At 41.1% G+C, this 12,431-nt stretch overlaps 1 long non-coding RNA gene across 2 annotated transcripts in view; it reads right to left on the bottom strand.

The window, feature by feature from the left end:
* Positions 1 to 12,431, bottom strand: part of LOC118659708 — an 81,173-nt gene that overhangs the window by 1,892 nt on the left and 66,850 nt on the right. For both annotated transcript variants that reach the window (XR_004968663.1, XR_004968664.1), the window contains exon 4: positions 4,609 to 4,811. This is a non-coding gene — a long non-coding RNA (uncharacterized LOC118659708). The remainder of the gene's footprint in view (positions 1 to 4,608; positions 4,812 to 12,431) is intronic.

Here is a 12,431-nt window from a genome sequence, read left to right as displayed (position 1 = left end):
TTTAAAATTGAATTCATACCAATAGGATTAATAAAGAGTATGTAAATAGAAACAATTTTTATAGAATGCTGCATTTAGAGATTTTTAAATAAAGAATTTTTTAAATTCATTTTTGTACTCATTTATTCAAGCACTTTGGCAGTTAACTAGAATATTTTTTATCCATTTGCTTATTTTTATGAATTAATGCTATAGAATTATTTTCTAATTATTCATAACTAATCTTTAAAATAGTTCTAAAAGTAGCCTAATCCTTAAAAAAACAGTCCTTTTATGCCTATATTTCAGTATATATCACCCAGTGTGCAGAACACTGTTCCAAGCTGTTTGGGGGTGGGGTGGCATGGGAGCAGATTGATTTCTAGAGCATGTGGACTGAGGAACCATAAAGATGGTGGTCGAAGCCATGGGAATGGGTGAGGGAGCCCTCAGAAGCATCAGATGTGAAGAGAGAATTCCCAGTGAGAGGCAAACCAAGAATTAGTTGATATCTATCTATATTACACAAGGAATTCTTGGGAATACTAAGGGTAGGAATTTTAAGATTCAAATTAATTAACTGACTAAAATTTTTTAAAAATATAATTTACATGAGTAGATTAACGATTATGGGAAACTTTCTTCTCACTTAAAAGTTCAAATTAAAATGAGGTGCTATTTTTGTCTTCCTTGACAGCAGCTGCCTCATTCCAATCTCTCTTGTCACATGGCATTCTTCCCTGTGTGTCTCTGTGTCCAAATCTCTCTCTATAAAGACACTAATCATCAGATTAGGTCACACTGACCCTTAATTTGATTAGATCTTCAAAAACACTATTTCCAAATAAGATCACATTCATTGGTGCCAGAGATTAGGACTTCAACCTATCTTCTTAAGGGACACAATTCAATTTCATAATATATTTTCATCTGATAAATTAGTTGCTCCAATAGTATTATCCCACTTTTCTGTGCTGATTTCAAATGTCACATCATACGCCAAATTCTCAGTACTATATCATACTCTTTTAATTATTATAGTTTTATACTGGGATGTATTTTAACTTTTGAGGCTCCCCATTTCAAGCAATACACTGAGTGGCCAGATTATTATGACCACCTGATGTGTTAGGCAAATTAGCTATAATTTCGCGCTGAAGTTGCTAGAGGGCCAGACCATTATAAATAGGGAAGCAGGTTGTTTGCCACAGTAGAAATGCTTTTTTTTTCCTGAAGATATAGGTAAACAACACGATTTAACAGCCTTTGAACGTGGGATATATTTGAACGTGAGTGGCCACATTATGACCACCTGTTTGTAGGCAAATTAGCCGTACACTGCATTGTATGGGATATGGAAGCTGAAGGCCTGTTCGAACACCTTTGCTGTCTGCAGTTACCAAGGTAAAACGTCTCCAATTCGCACAGGAACACAAGTATTGGACAGTCGAGCATTGAAAAACAGTCATGTGGTCCGATGAATCACGTTTCCAGTTGCATCATGCAGATGGCAGAGTAAGAATTTGGCAGAAACGGCATGAAAGCATGCACTGCACATGCATGAGTACAACCCTGTAAGCTGGTGGGGCAGTGTTATGGTTTGGGGCATGTTTTCCTGGCATGATTTGGGCCCTTTAATTCATGTGGAACAACGTCTGAATAGCACAACATACCTAAGTATCATCGCTGATCAGATTCATCCTATCATGTTGATGGCGTATCCCAATGGAGATGGCTTCTTCCAACAAGACAATGCGCCATGCCATGGTGTTCATATTGTGCAGGAGTGGTTTCAAGAACATGAGGGAGGCTTTACCTTGCTTAGGCAGCCCCCACAATCACCAGATCTCAATCTAATTGAGCATTTGTGGGACGAAGTTAAAAGAGCCATCAGGCACCTGGTTCCACAACCATCAAATCTCACAGAACTGTACAGTGCTATTCATCAGGCATGGTGTCAGATTCCTCGCATCACCTTTCAACATCTCGTGGAGTCAATGCCACGAAGAATCGCCGCAGTATTGAAGGCAAAAGGTGGCCCAACGAAGTACTGATGGGGTGGTCATAATAACCTGGCCACTCAGTGTATGTATATCCCATGTTCAGAGGCTGTTAAATCGCGTTGTTTACCCATATCTTCAGAAAAAAATAACTTCTACTGTCGTGGTAAACAACCTGCTTCCCTATTTATAATGGTCTGGCCAGCTAGCAACGTCAGCACAAAATTATAGCTAATTTGCCTACAAACGTCAGGTGGTCATAATCTGGCCACTCAGTATATACCTACTAAATTAGTCAAAAGATGTTGACTGTGGGTAAATCACTTAGCCTCATAGGAGTTGCATTAAATCTCTATCTTTTTGCTCTAGGAGAAAGTTATCTCTAACAAAGGGATCGTCTTCCTGACAGTCCTGCTTATTAAATATTTTCCCTAAATTATTACTGGTTACCAAATACTGGAGTCATTGCACCATCATTCCATGCCAAGATAAATTGTCTAAGAATACTGGCTGTGACACACTTAAGATACTGGTTTTTAGTGGATGAGTTAGATAATAAACTCCAACTTTGTAGGGTGATTAGCCTCATCTATGAGGTGCCATACTTGCTGTACAAATTTTCCCTTTCTGTGCCTCTATGTTCTGGATCTTGGACTCTTGGCCACTTTCTATGAGAACTACCAATCAGGAATGAATGAACAAACAAAAGTACAAATATATAATTATTAAACTGTTTTCAGAAATACTCCATCTCACTTCATCTTTACAACACCCTGTGAAAGGAATTATTATTCCCATTTAGACGAGGAAACCATGAGTCAGCAAGTTAAGTGACTTGCTCAATGAGTAATGAAATGAGGATTCTGCCTCATTGCTTTTTTCTTTTTTTCTTTTTTTTTTTTTTTTAGTTATATAAACTTCTTTTTTTTTTAATTAAATCTTTATTGTTCAGATTATTACATTTGTTCCTCTTTTTTTTCCCCCCATAACTCCCCTCCTCCCAGTTCCCGCCCCACCCTCCGCCCTCACTCCCCACCCACTGTCCTCATCCATAGGTGCACAATTTTTGTCCAGTCTCTTCCCGAATCTCCCACACCCCTTTCCCCCCCAGGAATAGTCAGTCCATTCCCTTTCTATGTCCCTGATTCTATTATAATCAACAGTTCATTCTGTTCATCAGATTATTTATTCACTTGATTCTTAGATTCACTTGTTGATAGATGCATATTTGTTGTTCATAATTTGTATCTTTACCTTTTTCTTCCTCTTCCTCTTCTTAAAGGATACCTTTCAGCATTTCATATAATCCTGATTTGGTGGTGATGAACTCCTTTAGCTTTTCCTTATCTGTGAAGCTCTTTATCTGCCCTTCAATTCTGAATGATAGCTTTGCTGGATAAAGTAATCTTGGTTGTAGGTTCTTGGTATTCATCACTTTGAATATTTCTTGCCACTCCCTTCTGGCCTGCAAAGTTTCTGTTGAGAAATCAGCTGACAGTCGTATGGGTATTCCCTTGTAGGTAACTGAGTTTCTTTCTCTTGCTGTTTTTAAGATTCTCTCTTTATCTTTTGCTCTTGGCATTTTAATTATGATGTGTCTTGGTGTGGTCCTCTTTGGATTCCTTTTGTTTGGGGTTCTCCGCGCTTCTTGGACCTGTAAGTCCATTTCTTTCACCAGGTGGGGGAAGTTTTCTGTCATGATTTCTTCAAATAGGTTTTCAATATCTTGCTCTCTCTCATCTTCTGGCACCCCTATAATTCTGATGTTGGTACGCTTGAAGCTGTCCCAGAGGCTCCTTACACTATCCTCGCATTTTTGGATTCTTTTTTCATTTTGCTTTTCCAGTTGGGTGTTTTTTGCTTCCTCGCATTTCAAATCATTGACTTGATTCTTGTGCTCCTCTGGTCTGCTGTCGGGAGTCTGTATAATATTCGTTATTTCAGTCCGTGTATGCTTAATTTCTAGTTGGTTCCCCAATATAAGATCGAGGGTCTCATTAGTTTTCTTGTAGATCTCATTAAGTTTATCGGCGGCTTCTAAACAGTTCTTGAGAGACCCTAAAAGTGTGGTTCTGAACTCTATATCTTCCATTGACAATTTTGTCCTGTTTCTTTGTCTCCGCATTTTGTTATGCTTCCTTGGTGCACCCCCTAGTGGTCTTTGTTCGAAGTCTTATAGTTAAATCTTGATTGTTGTAGCTAATTCCAGGGAGGGTTTGACCTCCAGGCCAAGTGGCTATGAGAATCAGCTGTGTCAGCAGTGAGAGAACTTCTGTCCTCTAGGGAGGTGCTAATCTAGCCTTTGCCTGAGGCTATCCGGCAAAAGCCTCTGTGCAGGGCTTGGGCGGGGCGGGTCGCACAGGATCAACAGGGTGGGCCGGAGAGAGCAGTTATGGCGGCTCTCAGTCCCGTCCCCAGGGGCTCTGCCTCTCTGAGTCCCAGCACCCGCTGCAAAGCTCAGAGAGAAAGCTGCACTCGCTCTGACCGAAGCCAGACAGTCCCGCTTCTCCCGTTTGAGTCTGGGTCCCTAAAGACTCGCCCGGGTCTGGAGCTCAGAGTCTGCGACTCCCTCCCGATTGAAAACGCCAACCGCGCCCTCCGCCTCCAGCCCGCTCCGCGCACTCCGCACCTCAGAATTTGACTTCAGCACTGTGCCTCCTCTGAGTGTCCGTATGCGTTTCTCTTTCCTCCTAGTTGTAGGACTTCCACTCAGCCGGCGTTCCTGTGGTTCTGCTCATTGCTTTTTTCCAGTAAATATCAGCTGCCTGCTGGTCTTAATTTGCATCTTTGGTGGTAAAGAGATCTTAGAGAATGTATTCCAGGATGCTTAAGCTGTGGTAAAAGATTATAGAAGTAGAAATATTTCAGAGATAGTTAAAAACCAAAGGAAAGGGGGGAGGAAGTAAGCAGATAGAGGAAGATAAAGCCAGTGATAGCTATCTGATGATTATCCATGCCAACAGGAGATAGAAGAAGGATTGCCTGCTGGGTTGCACTGAGTTCCCCATTGAAGATTAATGCTTATGTTTGGGAGATACTTTGATATTCTCTAGTAAGCTCTGAAACCGGGGAGCTGAGGAGTAACCAATGCTAACATTTATTGAGTCCTTACTATGTGCAGGCATTATGCTAAGAGCTTCACTTGTGCTACCTCATGGCTAAAAATCCATATGGCCTGTTTTTTATAAGTGAAGAAACGAAGGCTTGTAGGCGAAGAGTAACTTCCATCATGTCACACAACTGGTCAGTGCAAAGCCACTTTTTCAAAATGAGGGATGTGATTGGGGATTGCCAGAAGTTGGAAGGAGAGGAAATTAGAGAGCACCACTGAGTAGGTTGGCTTGGCCCCTTTCTCCTGCTGGTAAGAGATCAAGAAGGGCATGTCGCACACAGAAGTGGGGAGAAGCCTGTGAGCCTGAGCAACAAGACTTCACTAAACACCCAAATGTAAAGATCATAGCTGGAGAAGGGGTGCTTTAAATTTAAAACCTCAAAGATGGATCAATTTGAAATGATTATGTGGCCTAAGAAGTCTCTTCTTTCAGTCAGCATTTATTCAGCACCTGGTAAGAGCCAAGCACACACTGGTGGTCCTGATTCCGGGTATGTGCAGTGCAGTGGTTAATTAAGAGTAGGTGCTCTGAAGTCAGACCCTGAGTTAGAACCCCAACTTTGCTCCTCACCAAGTAATTTGGAGCCAGTTACTTCCCTTTAGTTTACTATGAAGCAAAGGTAATAGCAGGACTTTACTTATAATATGATTATGAGATAATCTCAGAGAGCCCTTAACACTATATTTGGCCAGTGGAAGCACTTAATAAAAAATTAGTTACCATAAGTGTGGGAAGGAAACAACAAATCATCAAGTTCTTAATTACAAAACTAACAAATGTAAGGAAGGAAAAGCATGGGTTGGCGCTGGAGCATAACAAGGGGACCTAATTGAGATTGGGGATCAGGTTGGCCTCCTGAGGAAGTGGCACTTAAGCATAAATTAAATGGTCTGCGGAGAGAGTGAGCTGGGAAGGAACTTCCAAACCTAAGGAACAATGAATGTAGGATCCTGAGCTGCAAAAATTTTTTCATATCTTAATGTACATAAGGACATTAATTCCATTTCTTTCTCTCCCATTTCAAACTGTCCTTTCATAAATGGCTTTGTTTTGCACTGACCCAGATAAGGAACAACCTAAACAGAGATGTTACAGCTTCCAGTTTATGTTCCCAACCCAATACTGCCCCTCTGCAGTATTAAGGTAGAGTCCATACTCTTGGGAATATAGGATTTTTTAAAAAAATTGAAATATAACTGGCATAGCACATCTGCAAAATGATCACCACAATAAGTCTACTTAACACCCATCACCTCATATAGTAGTAACTTTTTTTGTCTTGTGATGAGAACATGTAAGATCTACTCTCTTAGCAACTTTCAAATATACAATACACTAGTGGCCCGGTGCATGAAATTCATGCGGGGGGGGGGGGGTGTCCCTCAGCCCAGCCTGCACACTCTCCAATTGGGCATTCCTCTCTCAGTCTGGGACCACAGGCTCCTAACCGCTCACATGCCTGCCTGCCTGATCGCCCCTGACTGCCTCTGCATGCCTGCCTGATTGTCCCTAACCCCTCTGCCTGCCTGCCTGATCACCCCTAACCTCTCTGCCTGCCTGCCTGATCACCCCTAACTGCCCTCCCCTGCCAGCCTGATCTCACCCCCAACTGCCCCCAACTGCCCTCCTCTGCTGGCCTGATCTCACCCAAACTGCCTCTGCCTGCCTGATCACCCCGAACTGCCCTCCTCTGCTGACCTGATCTCTCCCCTAACTGCCCTCCCCTGCTGGCCTGATCTCACCCCCAACTACCCTCTCCTGCTGGCCTGATTGCCCCTAACCTCCTCTGCCTCAGCCCCCACCACCAGGGCTTTGTCCGGAAGGAAGTTGGATGTCCGGAAGATGGTCGGTCGACCCAGTCTAATTAGCATATTACCCTTTTATTAGTATAGATATTATTAACTCTAGTCACCACTTCTCTGAATATATGGCATACTTTAACTTTGACATCCTGGCAACTACCTCCAAAAATAGCCTTCAATGAAGCTGTAAATACACTCTAATGAGTTACTATGATGGTTACACAAAATGATACAGTAAAATAAGACCCCCCCCCCCAAAAGTCATTATTTTAAAATGCAAAAGGTATTTCCCTTACTCTCAGTTTCATGAGAATTTTAAAATTTTGCTTAGAAGTGTACATCTTGTTGGACTGATATGACATTGTCTGGCCATGTTTATCTTTGTTCATGAATAAATTAATACTAATCTATCTCTCTGCCTGCCCTTCAGCTCCCAAAAAGCAAAGGTGTAAGAGAGTGGATTTCTACATGGTGCGTGGTTGCATAAGTCAGCATCTTTTCCTTCTCTGGAAAGCATGAAAAAGCAAATTGAGAATTAAAATTAAAACTCCTTTCCACTTGGAAATGTTATTTTTAAAATTCTCTCTTTTAAAAACACTTGGATCAGAAAAAGTAATCTAAACTGCAAATTGTTGAAGAAAAAAATAAGGAAAATATCTCACTTAAGAGCCAAAGGGGGAGCCTATGGTATACATTTCAGAGTAAATTCCTAGTGTAAATACTTGTATTAATATAAGATAAATAGTAAAATAAGTAAAATAAACATCTGACTCAAGAATTCTCAAACAGATTCAATAAAGACAGAAAGAAAAAGTAAAAGAAGATCTGAAAAGAGACAAAAAAATTTTTAAAGTAGAATATATAACTAATTATAAAATCTGATTCCTTGAATAAAATGAAAGATAAATAACTAACTTAACTAAAAAGGTAAGAAAACAAGGGAGATAATGTCATTACTCAAAATGGGAAATTATAAAAGGGAAACCACAGAAGCAGGGAAAATTGAATACCTTGTAAGGGAATAACTTGCTCAACTCTGAAAATCAATTTAAAAGCATGAATGAAATGCACACTCTTCTAAAAACAATATATTTTGTAGAAACTGAACCTGGAAGAGATAGAAAATCTAAACAGACAAATGATCATAGGAGAATTAGAATTAGAAAACTGCCAAAGAAATGCCATGCCCAAATGGCCCTAGAAAAGCACGTAGGAAATGTCTTAGGGAAGCAGCTAATTCCCAGGTCACACAGATTAACTCGTCCAACTGAAGAGTTGGCAGTGGCACTACACAGTGTCGCATAGGCCAGTGTTGCCCGTGTGTGTCTGACTGAACCCTACTGACTTCACAGATCAGAGAATCCCCTGACAACCATACCTCAGGACAACCATCTCAGACCATAAAAAAAAAGCAGAGAAGCATCTTCCTGTTCTTTTAGCTTAAGTCTTGTAAATTCATACCCACTGCTAATATCATTCCTTTTCATCAACTCACCAGATATGCATTAAGTGTTTATTATGTGCCCAGCACCATCCTAACTAAAGCAGTGAACAGAGGCAGGGAAAATGGAAAGGAGGCTGTAACCACAAATCAGAAAAGAGATGATGGTAGTGATGACCCAAGTGGTTGCAGTGGAGGGGCTGGCAACTGGTTGGAACCAGATTATGCCATAAAAATCTTTCTAAAGTCAAAACAATATATAGGCATATGCTAGGGTAGAGGCACAATGATTAATCATCTAATAGGGTTTACAAGATCAGTGAAAGATCCTGGTCAAGGACAATCAAAACAATATTAAGAGCATCGTTTATCCATAACAATATGAATGAAGAGTAGAGAAAGTTATCTTAATGAAGGCCTAAGTCCTATGAATGGAGATTTAAAATAATATATTACTGTTCATAGTCCAGAAATCAATTAAAATTAAACTTGATCGGATTGGTCATTGTGCTTATTTCCTATTTTGACAATGAGGTTCCTTTTTTTAATTCAAGTTCATAAACTATTTTGAAATGCATGACAATTATTTCCAGAATGCAGAACTGCTTAAAGGTCATAAGTATTACTCCAAAGAGTTACTGAGTGCCCAGCAGAAAAGAAAGAGGAAATAGTTTCCCAGTTATTGGTGCTATAGGCATATGGTTGTCTATTGGTCAGAGTGGGAGAAGGGTGGTGTTTAAGTTATGATTCATTATAGAATTTTAAAAAGCTATCTACTAATCAAATCGCAGAACAAGGGAAAGGGCCTAGAGCAGAAACCTAGTCCACTGACCACTGAATAAAACCCTGATGAAGTAGTCCAGAAGACCAGTTTTTTAAACACTTTTCTGAAGGTGAATAAGAAACATGTGGCCTTTCACTACCAAGACCTGGCTGATGAAAATGATGTTGGCTCCATGAGGACTGGCTTTGCCATCTTTCTCATTGCTGTATGCCTGGCACAATGCCTGGCATACAGCACATCCTCAGTAAACATCAACTAAAGGAATACATGGCCGAATCTTCTTTGACATCATTCTATCATTTTATGGAATGAATATTACAAATGAAGAACAATACATAGTGATTTTATAATAGGTATCAGGCCCTGAGGTCAGCCAGACCTGAATTCACCCCTCACTCTGTCATCACATGGGCTATAGAGCCTGGTCAGTTTCTCTTAGCTTCTCTATATCTCAGTTTATTTATCAGTAATATCAGGGTAATAATAACAACCTCCTGGGCTTGTTGTGATGATGATCTAAGACTAGAGGCCCAGTGCACAAAATTCATGCACAGGAGGGCGGGGGGAGGGGGTTCCTCAGCCTGGCCTGCACTCTCTCACAATCCAGGATCCCTGCAGGATCTGGCCTAAACTGCCTAAACTGGCAGTTGGACATCCTTCTCGCAATCTGGGACCACTGGCTCCTAATTGCTTGCCTGCCTGACTGCCTGATCACCCCTAACCATTCTGCCTGCCTGCTTGATCACCCCTAACTGCTCGTCTGCCTGCTTGATCGCCCCTAACCACCTATGCCTTGGCCCCCACTGCCGTGGCTTGGTCTGGAATGACGTCCAAAATGACATCTGGAAGGTCATTTGGCTGTCTAATTAGCATATTATGCTTTTATTATTATAGATAATGCATGGAAAGAAATTAACCCAGTGTTCCATAATTTTATTAACTTACTATTGACACTAAAATGGCATTTAAAATCATCAAAAGGAGTTTTATAAAGATGGCATCTTTATAAACTTGTATTTTTCTTTTGTTATGAAAATTTCCAAATATTATATATATATGTATATATATATACACACACAAATTGAAAGCAAAATGAACTTCCATGTACTCAATACCCAGTTTCAACAATTATCAGCTCACAGCCCACTTCCCCAACCTCTTAGTTTTGAAGCAAATCCCAAACATCATTCATATTATCTGTAATACCTCAATATGCATCTCTAAAAATAACAACAAAAAGTTATAACCCAAATCCCATATCACACTTAAAAATAATCAATAATAAACCATTAATTAGATGAATTATTGGCCCGCTAGAAGCCACAAGGAGAAAAGAGGAAGAGAATAAAGACTGTCCAAGGCCAAAGTTTAGGCAAGTTCTCTCCAAACCAACACAATGGAGGAATCCACTCCCACTGTCAAGGTGGACTCTTCCTACTGAGGGTGGGGAGGGGAGAGGGGGAGGGGGGTTGGGGAGAGGGAGGGACAGAGCGGGACAGCTAGGGAATGAGTTTGAAGCCAGCATTTCATGGCTGGACCAAAGAAGAGCAGGGGTCCCCCATTTTCTTTAATGTTTTTACTTCCCAAAGCAAATGTCATTTCACTTGAAACATGTCGAGTAACACTCCCTCCATGTTCTGCGTGGAGTAGGGTTCGGTATCTGAAAGAGGAGCCGCACAACAAATGAGAGAGAAATGACACGAGATAATTTTGCAATATTGGAGGACCAGGTGGGCAAGTCCCGAAGGACTTCCACCCATGCTCAGGCTGCTCCAATCTTTTATTGAGCTTGGAGTAGCCTTAGGTAAGGAGGTTTCAATGACACACAGATCAGCAGACAATTTCCAGGAATAGACAAAGTATCTGATTAGCTCATCAGTAGATGATTTCCAGGAATAGGCAGAGTATCTGATCAACAATAATCAACAAGGATCCACATAAGTATCTAAGGAATTAAGTGAACTAAGGTGGGGATGATGCTTCAACTATTATTACCTAAATTAACTGGGTGGTTCCTAGATTAACTGGGTGGTGCACAGTTCTGACCTTTGCTAGGACTTCAAAGGTTACTAGCTTTTGGGGGTCTCTGTCTAAACTCAGCTAGTGAAGACAATGAATGGACTCGGGCAGAAACAATTCTGTAAAATTCTTCTGCTTCCAAATTGGTAGAATTTTAGAATTTAATTTTATCTTTTCATCTACTTTGTGGCATTGCTGTCAGTGTTGGCTTTTAATGCAGATATGATATCACACAGTTAGAGAGCTCACTGAATGCTCACAGAACTGGTTAGGTTTCTGAAATTTAACATAGCATAAAAGTTCACACATTTGAGAGAATTCAGGTTTTAATATAGTCTATGCTTTCTTCCCTTTCCCTCCTAATTTCCCTTTATTTGTTCTACCAAGTCAGTAACCCAGCAGAAACCCCAATTTTATTCTCTGCTGCTCTGCTTTTTAAACTTTGAATTCAAATATTTTTCTTTTTTTCTTAAGTGGAATTTGGAGCAATTTGATTGCTTCAAAACAAGAGATATTGGTGTTGAAATTATTGAACATCAATAGTATAAATCCAGCTCTGCCAGTGTGGCTCAGTGGATTGAGCATCATCCCATGAACCAAGAGGTCACCAGTTCAATTCCAGGTCAGGGCACATGCCCAGGTTTCAGGCTCTATCCCCAGTAGGGGGTGTGTAGGATGTTTCTCACATTGATGTTTCTATCTCTCCCTTTCTCTCTCTAAAAAATCAATAAAAACATATTTTTTAAAAAATAGTGCAAACTCACATAATCATCCCCCCTTTAAATACCGACATTTTTGCAAAGTCTAGAGTTCAGAGGATAATGTCAGCAAGTGAGTGAAGGATGATGCTGAGAAGGCTAGAAGACAAGGCGCACCAAGAAGGTGCAAAGGGAACGAATCTATTATGTGATGCAAGTTCCCCTTTTGGAGAGCTAAGGTAGCTTATAAGCAACAGAAATTTAACTTGGAGGAGAAGGGGACAAGGAGTGTAGATTCAGAAGTGTGACAGTTGGAAGCACTGGAAAAACTGGTGTTACCCCAATCGGTAACAGTGTTATCCTCACACTAGAGGCCCAGGGCATAAATTCCTGCATAGGTGGGGTCCGGCTGGCCCAGCCCAATGGGGGCCATCAGGCTGGGCCAGTGTGGGGGGAGGGGACACAGGAGGTCGGTCAGCTGGCCCCATCCCTGATTGGGGTAAGGGGGGCTGATTGGGGCCGGCCCGGCAGCGGGAGAGGGGGTGGGGTGGGAGGTCAGTTGGCCCTGCCCCTGATCAGGGTGGAGGGGGCCGAT

Source organism: Myotis myotis, unplaced genomic scaffold, assembly GCF_014108235.1.
Source record: "Myotis myotis isolate mMyoMyo1 unplaced genomic scaffold, mMyoMyo1.p scaffold_m19_p_7, whole genome shotgun sequence".
Taxonomy (NCBI): domain Eukaryota; kingdom Metazoa; phylum Chordata; class Mammalia; order Chiroptera; family Vespertilionidae; genus Myotis; species Myotis myotis.
Note: the sequence above shows the minus strand (reverse complement) of the source record. Positions and strands in the feature narration are given on the sequence as shown.